Source organism: Dromiciops gliroides, chromosome 1 (genome assembly GCF_019393635.1).
Source record: "Dromiciops gliroides isolate mDroGli1 chromosome 1, mDroGli1.pri, whole genome shotgun sequence".
Lineage (NCBI taxonomy): Eukaryota > Metazoa > Chordata > Mammalia > Microbiotheria > Microbiotheriidae > Dromiciops > Dromiciops gliroides.
The window spans coordinates 398,392,891-398,408,959 of record NC_057861.1 but is presented as its reverse complement, the minus strand read 5'-3'; positions in this window follow the sequence as shown (position 1 = coordinate 398,408,959).

Genomic DNA, 16,069 nt, shown 5'->3' with positions numbered 1-16,069 from the left:
GAATGACTGATAGGTCTATAGGTGCAGTCCTGCTAACCCAAGGGAACTCCATGAGAGTGCATCCTTCTCTAGCCTATTGATGACTGTTGCATTACCAAGGCTCCTAGGTTGTGTTTTTTTTTTTTTAGGACATTGGAAAAGAGTTCTAGTAGCTTTTGCTTCTGGGTGCAAAACATTGCTACTTCTAACTGCTGTTAGAACAAATCCTAGTTCAGGATAGGGCATGGGTTTTCCTGAGCCTATCACAATATGTAGTTTTGTCTCTTAGAAACCAGAAGAGACCCCTGAAAAATTGACTGACTTGTGGAGCTGATTGGTTGCTTTTTGCATGTACCACTGACATATTTTTTTTCTTTTTTTTTTTTGTGAGGCAATTGGAGTTAAGTGACTTTCCCAGGGTCACACAGCCAGTAAGTGTTAAATGTCTGAGGCAGATTTGAATTCAGGTCCTCCTGACTCCAGGGCCAGTTCTCTGTCCACTGCACCACCTAGTTGCCCCCACTGACATATTTATGTCTTTTTTTTTTTTTTTTTAGTGAGGCAATTGGGGTTAAGTGACTTCCCCAGGGTCACACAGCTAGTAAGTGTCATGTGTCTGAGGCCGATTTGAACTCAGGTACTCCTGACTCCAGGGCCGATACTCTATCCACTGCACTACCTAGCTGCCCCTTTATATGTCTTAAAAACAAACAAAAAACCCCAAAACCCTGTACAGTTAGCTTTAAGGAGTATGCAGCTATCTATTCACAGAGATACAGAAGTAAACTAATTAATTCCTTTCAACCCATAGGATTCCTGGCTTCCTTCAAAGCTCAGTTCAAATGTCACTTTCTGTGGAAGGTCCTTCCTTCCTTTCTTCTCTCTCCCAACTCAAGCTGTCAGAATCTTACCCTCTAATATTATCTTCTATCTGCTCTAAATGTATCTTTTATCTATGACTTTGTCTGTCTACTTATCTACATACCTACCTACCTGCCTGCCTACCACCTATCTATCTATCCATCTATCTATCATTTATCTCTACTATCTAGCTTTATCTCTCTATCATCTATCTAGCTTTGAACTTCTGGTTTTCCCCCATTAATAAGCATTCGTGTCTATTTATTTACAAGTTGTTTCCCCATTAGAATTTAAATTCCTTTAGGGCACACACTGTTAACTGCCTTTCTTTGAATCATAAGGACTTAGCACAGTGCCTGCCTTATAGTTAGCACTTAATAACTGTTTTTTAATTGATTGGCTCATCTAAAGATGGGGAAAGTTGGCTTTTGGTCACCTAATTGTCAAGACTTGCAAAATACCTACCTCAGGTCAGGCACAGCCCAAAGAAGGATGGTTTGTCTCATAATCAGAGGCATTTAGGCAAAAACTTGAGTCAGATGGTGGGTCATTCTCCTCCCTCCTCCCTCAAATCCCCAAAGTTCTCTTCTTTGCTCTGTTTGATTCCTAATTACCTGGGCTAGGTTCATTTTCACACCTGCTGAGACCACTTCCTCTACAGTAGCCTAATTGAATACCTGGGGGCTCCCAGTGTGCTCCTAATGAGCTTAGGGCCTGCTGCAAATAAGGGCATTTACAATCCTCAGGAGATGCTGAAACAGTCCCTCTTATTACTGAAGTCCTGATCCTATGCTTGATTAGCTCCTGCTTATTAAAACATATAGTTTAAGTACTGAGTTGCCAATTTAATGTTTCCATGAAATGTAATGCTTTGTGTGATGAGGAAAATAGTGAAATAACTGGAGTTTATGGAACAGTAAAACTGGGGTATTTTAAAAGCCTATAACATGAATTATAACTTGGAGATTAGGGTTAATATAGTTCTTTTGCATTATGTATTGCCCATGCTTTCTATACATCTTAGGCAATGGTGATATTTGTAATTCCATGTCTTTACCCCAGAATATTGTCTCTTGTTCTTCAGTCATATCCTCCTCCCCATTTTAAAATCAAATGAGATAATGGATGCAAAGCTCTTTGCAAACCTTAAAAGTATATATAATGTATGCATATACATAAATGATTATTATATTCTTCCACATTTTATTGGTTTTTACACCACCTTCCAAATATATTCCTCAATTTTGTTACAAAGAATAAAAAAGAAATAGAAAAAATGTTGAACAAAACAAACTAACAAATTAGCTGAGTCCAATAGTATATGCAATGTTCCATATCAATAATGCCACATCTCTGCAAAGAAGGGAAAGAAGCTAATTTGTTCATTTCTTCTCTAGAGTCAAACTTGTTCATTATAGTAAGAACTCTTTCTTAATGCATGATTTTGTGAAAGAGGAGAATTTTCTATCCCCTGCCTCCTCCACCCACCCCGCACCAAACCCCAGTCATTACTTAATCTCTGTAGGGTGAACTAAAGATAATTTGCTTGGTCCTAGTCTCCTCTCATTGTTTCTATCTTTAGGAGGGCTAGCTAGAGATGCTTGGAGAGGAAAGCTTGTTGTGGTAGGAAGACCATTGGTCTAAGAGTCATTAGTCCCTGCTCTACCACTAAATAGTTTTGTGACCCTGGGTAAGTCTCTTTACCTTTGGGCCTTCATTCCCCAATGGTAAAATGAGAGTTGGACTATATTAGGACTCCTTAACCTTTTAAGTTTCATGAACCTATTTGGCAGTGTGATGAAGCCCACCGACTTATTAAAACAAAAATACGTAAGATTACAAAGAAAACCAATTATATGGAGATATGATGATCAAAATGTATTTAAAAATCAAGTTCATGGACCCCCAGGAAGAAACCCTAGAATAAACAATCTCCAAAGTCTTGTACAACTCTAAAATTCTGTGTTTTTATAATGAAAATTGAGGAGTAGAATTAGGACTTAGAACTGGACCTTAGAAGTTGCCTATTCCAACTTTCTCATTTAACAGAGGATGATACAGTAGTTAATATAATAGTTGCTAGTTAAAAAACAATGGTTGGGGCAGCTAGATGGCGCAGTGGATAGAGCACCCGCCCTGGAGTCAGGAGTACCTGAGTTCAAATCCGGCCTCAGACACTTAACACTTACTAGCTGTGTGACCCTGGGCAAGTCACTTAACCCCAATTGCCTCACTAAAAAAAAAAAAAAAATGGTTAATCTGCTCGGGGAACCCTAATTACTAGGGTAAGTGACATCATTTCTGTACGCAATCCTTCTCCTAGTGCTTCGAGGTGTTCCTGAATGCTAGCTTGGTTAGAGAGGATTCTTAGGATGGCTGTTGATAGAGATCACCCTAAAATTTAGCAGAGGACAGGACTGTTTGGGAGGAGCAACGGCTGGGGGAGGGGTTACCAGGAAGTGGAGAGAAGGCCTAGTCATAAGTTTCATAGACAATCTTCAATATTTCATTGTAGATAAGAAAGAGTTATCTTTCTTAATGTACCTGCAGCTACCAGAGTTGCCCCAGCTCTCCTTTTTCCATCTCTTCCATTCTTATAATAAATATAAGCTACAGGTTTTCTTTTTTCTTTATTCTTAACTTTACAAACTCCAAATAATGGGTGATTATACATTTAATTGTGGATATCACACTCAACTTACTTTCCCAAGAGAGCATATAAAAATCCAAAATGTAATTTTCAAAGCTGTCTTGCTTGTCTTTATTTTTGGCCTTCTCTTCTGTGAATTGAAAATAATTTCAATGACCTTTTCTTTCTTATCTTTTTTTGGGGATGAAAAAAATCAATAAACTCCCTTCCCTTCTAACTCTTCCTACTCTACTGGAAAAATACAGAAAAAAACCTCTTGTAACAAATGTCAAGCAAAACAAATATCCACATTGGCTGTGTTCAAAAATGTCTGTTTCATTCTGCACCTTAAGTCCATCTCCTCCCCTCCCCATTCCTCCCCTCCCCTCCCCTCCCCTCCCCTCCCCTCCCCTCCCCTCCCCTCTCCTCTCCTCCCCTCCCCTCCCCTCCCCTCCCCTCCCCTCTCCTCTCCTCTCCTCTCCTCCCCTCCCCTCTCCTCTCCTCTCCTCTCCTCCCCTCTCCTCTCCTCTCCTCTCCTCTCCTCCCCTCTCCTCCCCTCTCCTCTCCTCTCCTCTCCTCTCCTCTCCTCTCCTCTCCTCTCCTCTCCTCTCCTCTCCTCTCCTCTCCTCTCCTCTCCTCTCCTCTCCTCTCCTCTCCTCTCCTCTCCTCTCCTCTCCTCTCCTCTCCTCTCTTCCCCTTTTCTCCCCTTCCCTCCTCTCTTCTCTCCTCTCTTTTCCAGCCTTATCCCAGAAGCATCTCATAGTATTCCCAAGTATCACTCAAACCAGATTAAAATATAGTTCCTATCTGATTTTAATGTGTTGATATATCAATTAAAAACATATAAACATGTGCAATTTTCTAAGTTAATATGTAGCTTGCAGGAATTGGCCCCTGTTACTATTTGAATTTGACACCATTGGTTAGCCCATTGTAGCTCAGAGCTCCTGGATTTTGATCCTGGGTCTTTCAGCTCTGATGGATCAGCTTTTGCCTTATCTTGCTGGAGACCATGACCCTAAGTCATTCTCTAGTTGTTCCAGTTATGCTGCCTCCCCGTAAGTGGGATTTACAAGTGTGCAAATGTACTCTGAGCTTGGCAAGATGTTTTCTTTAAAGAGAGGAAATGAAACAGGCTACTTATCCTAAATGAGTAAGGTCTGAATTTCCTTATTTTTATTTAAGGATAACAAATAGAAGGAGTTTCATTTTATATTCACATTTGTACACATTTGTCAACATCAGGCACAGTAGTAGGAATGTGATGGATAATTATTGATTTAGATTTATTTCTCTCCTGTCCTCTCCATTCCTCAAGTGACTATTGCTATAATATCTCAATACCCAATATTGGGGTAATATCTGAATACCCAATATGGGGGATTCCATGTGTAGTTTTTTAAAAGAGTATTCTGAAGATCATGGAAGAGTTATGGAGTATATTATTAATTTACTTTTTTCTGCCAGGAAACTATAGCATGAACTTCTCATAAAGTGATAGGGGAGCATTTTTTTCTTAATATTTTTTTAACTAATACCTTTCTGTTTCTTCACTACCTACAATATATTTCCCAATTTCACTCTCTCCTCCCTTCCAGAGAGCCTTCCTGTATAACAAAGGATAAAGAAAGATGGAGAAAAAAGCAATTTAGTGAAACTAACCAGCATGTCAATTAAGTCAGACATTGCATGAAGGGTTCTACACCCATAGTCCTCCTTTCTGCAAAGAAGGGAGGGAGGTGCTTTCTCATATTTCTTCTTTGGGGCCAAGGATTGTCATTAAAATTTGACAGTATTTGCTTTTGCTTTTTGCTGTTCTTTCCAATTACCTTTTTTGGTTATCACTGGGTACACTGTTTTTATTGTTTCTTCTTTCTTCCCTTTGCATAAGTTCATATAAGTCTTCCCACGTGTCTCTACAGCCAAAATATTTATGGTTTCTTACATCTCAGTATGTTATGGTGCATCACTGTGCTGTAAGGAAAGAAGGGGAGCCTCAAGCTATTGGATACGGAGCCTAGAGGCCCCAGGAAAGTGGATGGTTTGGCAAAAAGATGCCTCCAAGCAGTGACATCCAGCTCCCTGCTATTCAAGAGCCACCCCTTTGGCCCAAGCTGATTTAGTACAACTGTCCATCTGCGTCAGAGCTCCGGCCCACGGGGAAGAGATCATATCAACAAAGTCCTCTAACCCAAACACCATCGGCCTGAGCACAAAAGCCCAAGAAGGAACTGACATTTCTGGAACCACAAACTCTGCTCTTCAGTGGGAGTTCAAACTCAATATATTTTGCTGTAACATAAACAGGATGAAGCCCTTTCAGCTGGAGCGCTTGTTTACCAAGACCCCGTGTGAATGAACTCTATGCTAAGTTGTGAAAATGAAATTAGGAACAGCAGCAGCTAGTGTTTTCCTCCTCAAAACCAGAAAAGCAATACTTTGCACTGTGAAGACCTGCTGAAGAGGAAAATTAGGCCTTGCTAAAGACAGAGGAGACACTGAGGATGTTCCCCATACAATACTGAGCAGGGTGGAAGACACAATTTTGAAGACTATCTCTGAAAAGGGTAAATAACTTGTTTAAGGGAAAGCAAGAATAATTTATTTTGAGACAGAAGGGACTTCAGAGGCATTCCACTCCAATCCCCTCATTTTACAGATGAGGAAACTGAGGTCCAGAGAGGTTAAAGGATTTACCCTAGGTGACACAGATATTTAGCTTCCACAGTGGAAAGGTGTAAACTTACATCCTCTCAAAAGTCAGGGTTTTTTTTTTTTTCTACTGTGCCATTTAGTTTGGGAAAAGGAGTATCTCTTATTGGACTTTGTGTTTAGAAGCAGGAGTCTAGACTATATGAACCCTAGAGATCTATTTCAAAGTTGTGGGGTTTGGGGTTTTTTTTAGGGTGGATTTGGAGTCTTGAGAATCCGCATTTGATAGAAACCTCTCTTTTCCTCTCCATGCACTAAAACATGATTTTAAAATTCTGCCCATTTCATAAATTCTCTATGTCTTTTTTGTTTCTTTGTCAGATTAGAATTCCATTGTAGGGTATCACAGAAAATGCTTTAAAAAGTCTTGGGAGGTGGGGCAGCTAGGTGGCACAGTGGATAGAACACCAGCCCTGGATTCAGGAGGACCTGAGTTTAAATCCAGCCTCAGACACTTGACACTTACTGGTTGTGTGACTCTGGACAAGTCACTTAACCCTCATAACCCCACCCCCGGGCCCCCCCCCCCAGCCCAAAAACCCAACCAAAAAACAAAACAAAAAGGCTTGGAAAGGGGGGATTGAAAAAAATAGAATAATTTTTTTTTCTTGAAAGATTTTGGCACCTGCCCTGATTTGGTGCACCTACCAAGTTTTTTCTTTGTACCAAATTTAATTAGATTTGTCTAGTGTCCTTTGGGATTTCACCATATTGGCTTAGACAGGCAAAGAGTGTATATGTCCAAAGAGTAAATGTACAAAATAATTAGGTATAGGGGCAGCTAGGTGGTGCAGTGGATAGAGCACTGGCCCAGGAATCAGGAGTACCTGAGTTCAAATCCAACCTCAGACACTTGACACTTTCTAGCTGTGTGACCCTGAGCAAGTCACTTAACCCCAATTGCCTCACCAAAAAACCAAAAACAAACAAAAAAAAATGATTAGGTATATTATTTAATTATCTATTGTTTGTAAAGACACTATTGTTCGGTAGTGTCTGACTCTTTGTAACTCCATTTGGGGTTTCCCTGGCAGAGATACTGGAATGGTTTTCCATTGCCTTCTCTAGCTCATTTTACAGATGATGAAATCGAGGCAAACAGAGTTAAGTGATTTGCCCAGGGTCACACAGCTAAAAAATGTCTGAGGCAGATTTGAAGTCAGAGAGATGAATCTTCCTGACTCCAGGGTCAGCACTCTTATCCACTGCACCATTTAGGCGCTGTACTAAGATTGAAGGAGATATAATGCTTTGATAAGACATAGTCTAGGCTTTCATAATATTTACAGTCTAGTAAGCTCCTGTGTTTAATAAATATAATTTAGGGATTTTTATTTCATTTAGGATCTCTCACCAATCCCACTCTTTCTTTACTCACTAATTATATGAACTCAGGCCCCAATTCCTGGCATTTTGTACCTGAATTTTGTACCTTGCTTTGTATATATTTGTTTGTATGTTGTCTCCCCCATTAGATTGTATGCTCTTTGAGGGCAAGGGCTATCACTTTTGACTCTTTTTGTAACCTAAGTGCTTAGTACAGTGCCTGAAACTGGTGCTTAATAAATGTTTACTGGTTGATTGAATATAGCAATTTGTTGATGGGTAGAAATATTCTAAATCAGCAGACAGGGGCAGCTAGGTGGGGCAGTGGATAAAGCACCAGCCCTGGATTCAGGAGTACCTGAGTTCAAATCCGGCCTCAGACAGTTTGACACTTGCTAGCTGTGTGACCCTAGGCAAGTCACTTAACCCCCATTGCCCTGCAAAAACAAAAAAACAAAAACAAAAAAAAATAAATCAGCAGACAAGATAACATGGAAACATATTTTTAGAGTCTTGAAGTTTTTTGTGGGTAGTAGAAAGAACCCTAGATTTAGAATCAGAGATCTTGGGTTTAAATCTTGGCACTGGCTTTGGACAAATAATTTTATTTCTCTGGACCTCAGTTTTCTCATTTGTAAAACAATGAGATTGAATCGAAGAACAACTAATGCTCTATTTCAGTTCTAAAACTATGATCCTAAAGCAGATTTTTGTGCAAAGGAATGATATGACCAAATAACTATGCCTAAGGAAGATTAATTTGTCAGTGGTATGAATAGGGGAGAGAATAAAGTTAGGAAGATTTGACAAGAGGCTCTTGGAAAAATCCAGTGGATGACAATGAGAGCCTGTACTAGAATGCTGACAATGGGAAATGAGATGATGGGATGAATGCAAGAGGTGTTGTGACTGTAGGTGAGAAACAACTTGGTAAATGATTGAATATTAGAGTGAGAGAGAGGGAACAGTCAAAGACAGACCCAACATTTCAAACCTGGGTGAATGGTAGCATTGCAGATAGAATAGGAAAGTTAAAAAATGGAATAAGGTTAGGCAGGGAGGTAATAAATTTGGTTTAGACACGATGAGCTTGAGGTGCCAATGTAACACGCAGGTAGGATGTTGGCAGTGAGAAATGTAGGTTTGGAGCTTAGAAGAGAAATAAATGGAAATACACACTTGGAAGTTGCAGGACTGGTGGGGGTAAATGAAGCCACAGAGACTGCCACATGAGAACATGCAGAAAAAAGAGAATTCAGGGAAAGGGATAGGAACCTGGGGAACATCCACATTGAGGGATTGGGAAAAAGAAGATATCAGGGAAAGAGTAGCTAGAGAAGCATGAAACAGGAGAGTTTGGTGTCTCTAAAGCAGAAGGAAGGAAGGAATACGAGTTGGTGGCCAATGGCTTTAAAAGCTACAGAGAGGTCTAAGGGGGTGAATAGACATCACTAGGTATGATGATTGGTGCACTACTTAAGCTAGACTGTATGTGACTGAGGAAAGGGAGAGTGGTGAGGGAGGGGAACCTAGGGTCTATGAGTAAGAACTAGGCTCTTCAAATGAGTAGAGGTGCATTCCTATGCATATATATATTCCTATATCTATTCATATATATATATATATATATACACACACACATCTATCTATCTATCTATCTATCTATCTATCTATCTATCTATCTATCTATCTATCTATCTATTTTTTTTGTAGGGCAAAAAGGGCTAAGTGACCTGCTCAGGGTCACACAGCTAGTAAGTGTCAAGTGTCTGAGGCCAGATTTGAACTCAGGTCCTCCTGAATCCAAGGCTGGTGCTTTATCCACTGTCCTATATATTCCTTTAAGTAATGCAGGTAGAATCCCATTCTTGCTGATATGAGGGGTATTAGCTTTTCTAAATTATTTTTTCCATTTCATTTATGAGGAAACTTGCCCCTTAGTGTGTATGGTTCACAGAAGCAAATTCTTGGCTTTTAATTGGTTCTTGCTAGCAGATCTGCTTGACTTTCTTTACTTTCCCCATCTCCTCCCCACTTCCTTTCTACTAACTATCCTCAATATCCTGCAGCTAGCCTGCCAGGGCCCTCTTTTCTACCATTTTCTTACTGTTGGGTTTCACCATGGGTGGGAGTGGGGAGGGTTGGTGCTGGAACTCTGTTACAGCTAAAAGAAGATCATTAAACAGTTACCAAAAGGAGATTTACTTAGCTTTTCATTTTTATATGCAAACAGAAGGCCGTTATTCAGACTAACAGGGTTGTTTGGCATATATTAAGTCTGAAGGATACTATCTCCAAATGGGTTGGACCTTTTATGCCTCTTAGTGACAAGGAAGCCATGTCAACATAGTCAGAGGCACAGCTTGAGCTTTGTCTCACCCTCAGGCCAATCATGTCCTGACTTTGTTGACTTTTAGGGTCTAACACATTTTTTTTTTTGTTAGGGAGAGGGAACATACTAGTAGATATTGGTTTTTATTACATTTACCATGGTGGCAGGGTCCTAAGGATTTTCTAGAGGATCTTCCGCCATTTAAATATTTTTTGGACTTTTACTAGATATTCCTCCTGTCATAGGCAGGACTAAGAGAGGGGGAAAGTGCAATATCCCATGCCAAAAAAAGTCACTATAAAGAAAAAGGAAAAAAAGGGGAAATTGTGGAGAAAATACTCAAATCTTAGACTTTTCCTCCTCCATTAGAGACCTAGTTTTTAATTTTGATGATCTGATCCATGGTGGGAATGAAGACAAACTTAGCAGTTCATAGTGGGTCTCCTAATGCAAGGTGGTAACAAGGAACATAACAGCAGTAACGTCACAGGCTCAGCACAGATGTTGACACCTCTGGAACAGTCATCTTTCCCTTCCCTTCCCTTCCCTTCCCTTCCCTTCCCTTCCCTTCCCTTCCCTTCCCTTCCCTTCCCTTCCCTTCCCTTCCCTTCCCTTCCCTTCCCTTCCCTTCCCTTCCCTTCCCTTCCCTTCCCTTCCCTTCCCTTCCCTTCCCTTCCCTTCCCTTCCCTTCCCTTCCCTTCCCTTCCCTTCCCTTCCCTTCCCTTCCCTTCCCTTCCCTTCCCTTCCCTTCCCTTCCCTTCCCTTCCCTTCCCTTCCCTTCCCTTCCCTTCCCTTCCCTTCCCTTCCCTTCCCTTCCCTTCCCTTCCCTTCCCTTCCCTTCCCTTCCCTTCCCTTCCCTTCCCTTCCCTTCCCTTCCCTTCCCTTCCCTTCCCTTCCCTTCCCTTCCCTTCCCTTCCCTTCCCTTCCCTTCCCTTCCTTCCCTTCCCTTCCCTTCCCTTCCCTTCCCTTCCCTTCCCTTCCCTTCCCTTCCCTTCCCTTCCCTTCCCTTCCCTTCCCTTCCCTTCCCTTCCCTTCCCTTCCCTTCCCTTCCCTTCCCTTCCCTTCCCTTCCCTTCCCTTCCCTTCCCTTCCCTTCCCTTCCCTTCCCTTCCCTTCCCTTCCCTTCCCTTCCCTTCCCTTCCCTTCCCTTCCCTTCCCTTCCCTTCCCTTCCCTTCCCTTCCCTTCCCTTCCCTTCCCTTCCCTTCCCTTCCCTTCCCTTCCCTTCCCTTCCCTTCCCTTCCCTTCCCTTCCCTTCCCTTCCCTTCCCTTCCCTTCCCTTCCCTTCCCTTCCCTTCCCTTCCCTTCCCTTCCCTCTCTCATCTAGGCTAGAAGTACAGGGGCTCTTCCACAGACTCAATCCTGCTCTCTTTCTGACCTTAGCCAATTTGGCTCTCAAGCAACTTGGTGCCATTCCCAGTCCCTGCCATGGTGGGCTCACTCTGTTGATGCTGAACTTAGTGCAGACACCAAACCAGCTTAGCCATCTGCAGCACAGAACACCCAAGCTCAGGGATGTCTGCTCTCAGTTTCCATGGTAGCTAAGATTATAGGTATGTGCTGCCTTACCTGGGTCTACTTGCCAGAGATTTCACCCCTTTTTCAAATGAGTTTTTGAATGCAGTACACTTATGTAAACTTAGCTTAGAAATGTCATTATCTTCTACATGATAAAGTTTTCTTTGCTTTGAATCACCTAACTTTTCACAAAGAACATTGTAGTTTATTGCCCAGATTGGGCTAGAACCAATCTTGCTGGGCTGTAAAAGAACTGTACTTCCAGATAAGCTTATTTCTCTAGCTAGGGATACTCACAAGTCAAGAGGTGAAGGGTTTTTCAGAGTTCTTTTGGAAAGCTCCAGCTGTAAATGAGAAACATCAGTCTACAGTATTCCAGGAGGGACCTAATAGGAGAAATGAGGAAGGGATAAGCTACGGGATAAAGGGCATTCCATAAAATGGGGATCATATGGAAGATATTAAATCACATTTTATTTTTATGTTATCTCGAAAGAACACAAACATTTAAGAATTAAAAGGATTCCATTTATACAGAATGCCAAGAAAGGAAGAAAAACTAATAGTGATTTATATATTAAAAAGTATCAGAGGATGCTCAAATAACAAATGGAAGGTCCCCTAAATATCCTCCTCTCTAAAATATGTAAAGTGGAAAGTGAGCCAGAAATTCTGACCATTTTGAATGCAAGAATATACAGTTTCATGGCTATGTTTGGTAGTTAAATAGAGGGGTGGTGTTTTTTTTGGTGAGGCAATTGGGGTTAAGTGACTTGCCCAGGGTCACACAACTAGTAAGTGTTAAGTGTCTGAGGCCGGATTTGAACTCAGGTACTCCTGACTCCAGGGCCGGTGCTCTATCCACTGCGCCACCTAGCTGCCCCCTTAAATAGAGTTTTAAAAACAAGCATTAGAATAATTCTGACTGGGTGTCAGAAAACCCCTTTAAAAGGAGTTTAGCTTGGGAAAGACCTTAATTTAGAAAGGCCAAGGTCTACTGCATATTGGGCCATTGTCGCTCATGCTGACTTTTGTCCTGCCACTGGACTTCAAAGACTCTGGAAGAGAGAGTAAGGCTGACTTGTTTGAGCAACTCTGCCTCACCTAAATGCCATTCATGAGCAAGTCAAGACATTACCCTGTGATGTCACTGGTTCTCTTTGAGAATGAAGGACAAACAACAGCAAGAGATATTAAGCTTTTTTTTTTGAGGGGCAATGAGGGTTAAGTGACTTGTTGAAGGTCACACAGCTAGTAAGTGTCAAGTGTCTGAGGCCAGATTTGAACTCCAGTCCTTCTGAATCCAGGGCTGGTGCTTTATCCACTGCACCACCTATCTGTTCCAGAGATATTAAGCTTTTAATCAATCTCAGAATTTATTTTCCTCAACTGTAAAGTGACAGTGTTGGACTAAAGCAGGGATTCTTAAGTGGTGATCTAGGAACCCTCAAGGGGTGTATAGATAGATTTCAGAGATGTCTGTGAACTTGGATGGGAAAATAATTACATCTTTATTTGTACTATAATTGGTTCCCCTTGTAATCCTATTTATCTTATTTCATGCATTTCATGCACTTAAAAACATTATTTTGAGAAGAGGTCTATAGATTTCCCTGCCAAAGGGGTCTCTAAGGAAAACAAATAAAGTTAGGAACTCCTGGCCTATAGGATTTCTTTTTCCTTTATTTATTTATTTATTCATTCATCCACTCATTTATTTATTTATTTATTTATTTATTTATTTATTTATTTATTTGTTTGTTTGTTTGTTTGTTTGTTTGTTTGTTTGTTTGTTTATTTATTTATTTATTTATTTATTTATTTTGGCGGGGCAATGGGGGTTAAGTGACTTGCCCAGGGTCACACAGCTAGTAAGTGTCAAGTGTCTGAGGCCAGATTTGAAATCAGGTCCTCCTGAATCCAGGGCCGGTGCTCTATCCACTGCACTACCTAGCTGCCCCCGGACTATAGGATTTCTAAGGTTCTTTCCAGACTTGAATTCTATAAGTTTGAGGAGGCTGGGTACTGAGTACTCGCTGGTGGCTCATTTCCAAACTCTGCCTTTCCCTTCAGAGGTTTCTAACGGAGCAAGTACAGTGTAGATTATGGAGGAAAGAGTGCTGGTCTGAGATCCTGGGAGTCCTTTGAGTCCTAATTCCATCACCTACCACCTATATGACCTTAGGCAAATCACTGAATCTCTCTGAGACTCACTTTCCTCAGTCAGTCAATAAACATTTATGTCTTCAGTGTGCTGGGTACTATGCTACAAGCTGGGGAAAGCGTACAGTCTAATGGGGAAAACAAGACACAAACAACTGTGTACAAACAAGCCAAGTACAGAATAAATTGGAGCATATTGATAGAGGGAAGGCACTAGATTGAAGGGGAATGGAGAAAGGCTTCTTGCACAAGGTGGGATTTTGGCTGAGACGTCAAGGAAGCCAGAAAAGTTAAATGTAATAATGGAGTTCATAATGCTCATTGCTCTTTCCTCTCAGCTGTTGTAAGGATCAAATGAGAATGTGTGTAAAGCCCTTTGCAAACCTTAATGTACCTTATACTTGCCAGCTATTATCATTTTTTATTATCTCTGGCCTGTGTCTCCATAGATGGGAGGGGCCTTCAGTCACGCAATTACCTCCTTCCAGAGAGGTAAGAAGAAAAATATTTCCACAGCAGCAGCTAGCCCTGAGGCCAGTCATTAAATGAGAAAGTCAGCCCTGATCCTCCTTACTTCTCATTGCTATCTCAAGACCAACTGAATAAATGACACATCAGCTTCAAGGCCACCAAGTGGCTGGGATATTGGATAATAGACAGGTGCAGGCCTGAAGCACCACAGGGACTTTCCCCCAGTAAATAAATCAGCGTCTATTATTTATTTAATATCCATGGTTCCCTACTGACTATCAGAGGCAATCAGAATATAAAATGACCATGAGAACTGCATCTCCAATTTGGACACCAAGAGCAAATGAGATTTTATATATACACACATTTGTGCACACATGCACATATCTCTCTCCACAAATTATTTATGTATATATGTGTATATACATACATAAATCTATATACACATATATGTAGTTGTTGCTCGGTCGTGTCTGTGGGGTTTTCTTGGCAGAGATACTGGAATGGTTTGCCATTTCCTTCTCCAGCTCAATTAACAGATTAGGAAACTAGGGGGCAGCTAGGTGGTGCAGTGGATAAAGCACTGGCTCTGGATTCAGGAGGACCTGAGTTCAAATCTGGCCTCAGACACTTGACGCTTACTAGCTGTGTGACCCTGGGCAAGTCACTTAACCCTCATTGCCCTGCAAAAAACAAAACAAAACAAAAACAAAAAAAGATAAGGAAACTGAAGCAAACAGAGTTTAGTGACTTTCCCAGGGTCACACAGCTAGTAAGTATCTGAGGCCAGATTTGAACTCGGCAAGATGAAGCCTCCTGACTCCAGGTGTATTCACTATACTACCTAGTTTCCTTCCTTCTTTCTTTGTTTCTTTGTTTCTTTGTTTCTTTGTTTCTTTGTTTCTTTGTTTCTTTGTTTCTTTCTTTCTTTCTTTCTTTCTTTCTTTCTTTCTTTCTTTCTTTCTTTCTTTCTCTCTATCTATATATCTATAACTATAGATATATACATATGGATGTATGTATATAGATATGTATGTATATGTATGTAAGCATGCATACATGTGTGCATATATTTATTTGTGCATGCTGCTGTTCAGTTGTTTCAGTAGTACTTGATTCTTTGTGACCCCATTGGGGGTTTTGTGGCAAAGATACTGGAGTGGTTTGCCATTTCCTTCATATGTATGTGCATGTGCATGTATGTATATACAATATACACACGTATGTGTATGGGTATATATATGTGTGTGTATATATGTATGTATATTGCTTTGCAACCCATAGAATGCTATTATTATTACCAACCATAGAAGCTAGAAAGAACCTCAAGGATCATCTCCTTCCCTCTTCTTATTTTAGAGATGTGGAAACTGAGGCCTAGAGAGGTTAATGACTTGTCTGGGGTCATGAAACTAGTTAGTGGTTTGCCCCAGCTTCTAGTGTAATTTTGATTACTGACTTAAGAACAATATTTAACTTCTCAACACAGATATGAAGCCAAATATTCTTGCGCTCAAAGTACTAACTACATTTGAAATTGAAATCTTAGGTCCAGTGGGATCATTCAATATAATGAAAATGAAGATAGAGAACTCTGTTCCCTTGTGGAATGTTTGGAAGTCTACTTTTGAAAGTCACAGCAAAGAAACCAAGTCGGCTGGTATTTAGGGTGGAGATTTTGACGCTCATGCACAGAGACAAAACCACGAAATTTTCTATCTATTCTTACTTAGAGAATCACAGAGGAGGCCTTGGAAGGGTCTTCAATTTGGACTTAAAGTCCAAAACATAACTGAAGCATGAATTCCCTCCATAATTTCCCTGAAAACTAATCATCTGGATTAAACACTTCCAGTAATGGGGAACACAATACCTACTGAAATTTCCCATTCCAGTTTTTGAAGAGTTTTAATTGTTAGGAAGTTCTTCCTTGTGTCACACTAAAATCTTCCTACTTTTAAAGGATTCCCAACTATTACTCCTAGTCATTCCCACTGACATCATATAAAACATGCCTAATCCCTCTTCAACATGCCTACCTCTCTTCCATATCTTCTTTTGGAAAGGGCATTTGACTGTAA